Source organism: Orycteropus afer, unplaced genomic scaffold, assembly GCF_000298275.1.
Source record: "Orycteropus afer afer isolate SDZICR_OR568_19922 unplaced genomic scaffold, OryAfe1.0 scaffold00107, whole genome shotgun sequence".
Lineage (NCBI taxonomy): Eukaryota > Metazoa > Chordata > Mammalia > Tubulidentata > Orycteropodidae > Orycteropus > Orycteropus afer.
The window spans coordinates 8133356-8137220 of NW_006921694.1; positions in this window are offsets into that span (position 1 = coordinate 8133356).

The following is a 3865-nucleotide window of genomic DNA, read 5'->3' on the forward strand; positions in this document are numbered from 1 at the left end:
TGTCCCTAGCCACTGAGTTGGTGGGGTAAAGGTGGCCCTCACCCCTGTTTACCAGGAAGATGTGGCGGGAAATTGGAAGAGTGAACTTCTCCGGTTGTGGTTCAGTGGTGCTGGCCTGGTGCACTTCTGGGCGAGTGCAGCCTATTATCCAGTTCCTTCTCCAACTCAATCAAGAGTGGTGGTCCTTGGAGTCCAACATTTCCAACCGTCACCTCACAGGCCTTCCCCTCCATGTGGTCTCTCAACCCACTAGGGCTCACTATTCATGAATGGTTTCATCCCCTTTCACTGGCTCCCTCCTTGCTCTGTGGTTGTCCATGCCATTGGAATTCTCACCTATTTACTGCATGTTCCTCTCTTAGATCTAGCTCATACTTTGCTTTTTATCGTTCCAGATTTGTTTACATTGTATCTCTGTCTTAATGGGGATTTCATGATGTTGACTCCTCCTCACTTGTGTATGTTGCCATCTGTGTCTCAAAATGGCCACTCTTTGTTGGGTAGCCGCTCATATCTCCCCTCAATCACTGTTTCCATTGTTTGTTTGTTTGTTTTTTTCCAGCTGGTGTTTAATTCTTTATCATTCATGTGATGCTCAGATTTCCAGGATTATCATCTGTATCAGTTTCATTTGTTTTTTTGAGTCTTTATTGTAGAGGGACTGGGTTGAGTGTGTCATCAGGATGCCATCTTGTCTCCCCCTCACCTTTTTTAATATCAATTTAAAAAATTAAATTTACCAATTGATTTTAAGAAAAATATGCATGTATAATTTGTAGTTACTTTTGTAAACCCTTAATATCTACTCATGTAACAGAATCAATGTAAAAATTATTTTTTTCTTTCAATATTTTCTACTTATAAAAGGGAATCATTAGACTTTGTTATTGCAGCATTTATAGTAATTATCACAGCATTTACTGTTGTGTGTGTCAGAGAGTATGCAAAGTGCTTTAATATGAATTATTTCATGTAATTGTCACAATGATCACATAGACTGGAATACAGTACTATTAATAATTCTCATTTAATATTTGAGGAAATAAGCACTGAAAAGTTAAATACCTTATCCAAAGTCACACAATGGGAAATGGTAGAGCCAGATATTGAATCAGGGCAGTCTCATTTCAGAAATGATTTTTTTGTATTTGAGATTATGACAATAATTTTTGGTATGTTTTATACTATTCTGTCTACTATTCTTTATAAAACTATAACCATTACAATCTTTTTATTACAATTACTATGGAATTTATTTTACCTTTAAGAATTTTTTAAAGTAATTATAATGGCAGAAATTTGAAATAATTTATCAAAATTTTGCAAAATGAAACCTTATTCTAAAATGTATCCAAAATTGTAAGAACTAGGAACCATTGAAATGGATAAATGAATATGTATAGAGAATGGTGAGACATAAGCTATATAATTTTAAGCCTTTTAAATGTGCCTCCATCAATAAAACACAACTAAAATTATTTTCTCTTTCAAAACAATTTAAGTGATATATGTTGGCTCTAGTATATTTGAAAATTATAGCCAAAGTAAAATACAGAACTATACAAAATGGTGAGTTCAAATACAAAAATTATCAATCTATCTATCTATCTATCTATCATCTATTTATCTATCTGGTAGCATAATGCTTAAGGCATTTGACTGATAACCAGAAGGTTGGTGGTTCAAACCCACCAGTTGCTCCACAGAAGGAAGATGGGACACTCTACTTCTATAAAGATTTACTGCCTCGGAAAACCAAAGTGGGTTGCTATGAGTCGGAAGCAACTCGATGGCAGAATATATATACATATATATACACACATATTTGATGAATCTATGCAGATACAGGAGCTCTGGTAGCATAGTGCCTAAGGCACTTGACTGCTCACCAGAAGGCTGAAGGTTCAAACCCACCAGCCACTCTTCGGAAGGAAGGTTGGGCAATCCTACTTCCGTAGTGATACTGCTTCGGAAACCCAAGGAGGGGTCGCTATGAGTCGGGGCCGACTCGATGGCAAAACAACAACAACAAACAACAACAACATGCAGATATAGAGTGTATCAAATTATCATCTAATTTAGCACAAACTGCACAACCAAGAAAAAAATATTCATAACAGATCATAATCCTACTGAACAAAAATTTTAAAAATTGACTGTCCAAGGATGTATTTCCAAAATGATCTGGTAACTGCCTCCTCTTCCTCTTTTCCTACCTGCGAAATCAAGCAGGCTGTGCCAGACTGATGTTAAACTATGGTGTGGCTTATTAGCCTTTGCTCATTTTAATTAATATCTTTTTGTTTAATGTACTTTCCTATGGAATTCCCTCCCTCATTAGTTTGTCTTCTAAACTACTCAACAGTTCAAGTACTAAAATTTCATTACTACATTAGTGGTACTATTATGGTAGCTTTCTTCTCTTAAATAAATATCTTAAATAGATATTTAAAATCCTCTTTAAACAAATGAAAAAGAATAGAAAATCTCAAGAACAAGATAATTTCATTAAAAAGAAATTACTTTTTTGCTTTAATACCTCAGTTCTCAAAGTGCTATTAACAATTCACCAGGGCAGAGAGTCAGAGGTTAAATGGTGTGAAGTTCAGGGATGTCCCCTTTGATAAGGGGGACAAGTTAGTCCTACAGAGACTTAGATCTTTTTTTTCATTCTTCCTAATTAGATCTTTTTTCATTCTTCCTAAACATTATGTGGGGAGCTCTGGTAGCATAGTGGTTAAGACGCTTGCCTGCTAACCAGATGGCTGGCGGTTCAAACCCACCAACCACTCCTCGGAAGGAAGGTTGGGCAATCCTACTTCCGTAGTGATACTGCCTCGGAAACCCAAGGAGGGGTCGCTATGAGTCGGGGCTGACTCGATGGCACATAACAACAACAACAACAAACATTATGTGAATGAGCATAACATACGTGGCAGTCATTAGCTACCGTGGAGTGGATTCTGACTCATGGTGACCCAGTGTGTGCAGAGTGGAATTGTCTCATAGGGTTTCAGGTCTGTGGTTTTTCGGAAGCAGATCCCCAGGCCTGTCTTCCAAGGCGCACCTGGGTGTGTTCAAACAGCCAGTCCTTCAGCTAGTGGTGAAGGACTTAACTGCATCCACTACCCAGGGCCTCCTGCATTGGGAGAGGGGATATTCCAGTAACTCCTGACTCTCATCACCTCTTAGTTGCTTTTTTCTTTAGGAACCTAGAATGATCTGAGAAGATTGGCATTATTAGACTGTCATCACCTTGGTGAGAACTTAAAATTGACCCAGGAAAGTAAACTCAAAAATAGTGGCAAAGTTTTAGAAAAAGCGGCCCCCAAAATTTGCTCTTATTCACAGAAACACTGATTTTAAAAAAGTTTCAGATTGTATCTCTACCTCAATACAATTTTCCAGTTATTTATAAGATGTCATTTTGACGCTGGCACTGTTGATGTTATTGCATTATTGTTGTCAAACTGATAGTGTTGAGAAGAGATATTTATCATTGTTACTGCTTAGAAGATTTTAGTGCTTAAGAATTTTTCAAACTAATATTCTTATTTTAGAACTGAACATACTGAGGCTCACACAGAACCTGAAGGACCTGTTCTGTCCAGTCATACAGTGACAGCAAGATCAAAGTCACATTTTCTGCCTGCCTATACTTACTGGTCAATTGCTCTGACATTTACACAGCTTCATATAAGAGGTCTTCTATTTCTTATATTGCATAAACCAAAGAAGTTTTAGGAGCTCTGGTAGCATAGTGGCTAAAGCACTTGACTGCTAACCAGAAGGCTGGCGGTTCAAACCCACCAGTCACTCCTCGGAAGGAAGGTTGGGCAATCCTACTTCCGTAGTGATACTGCCT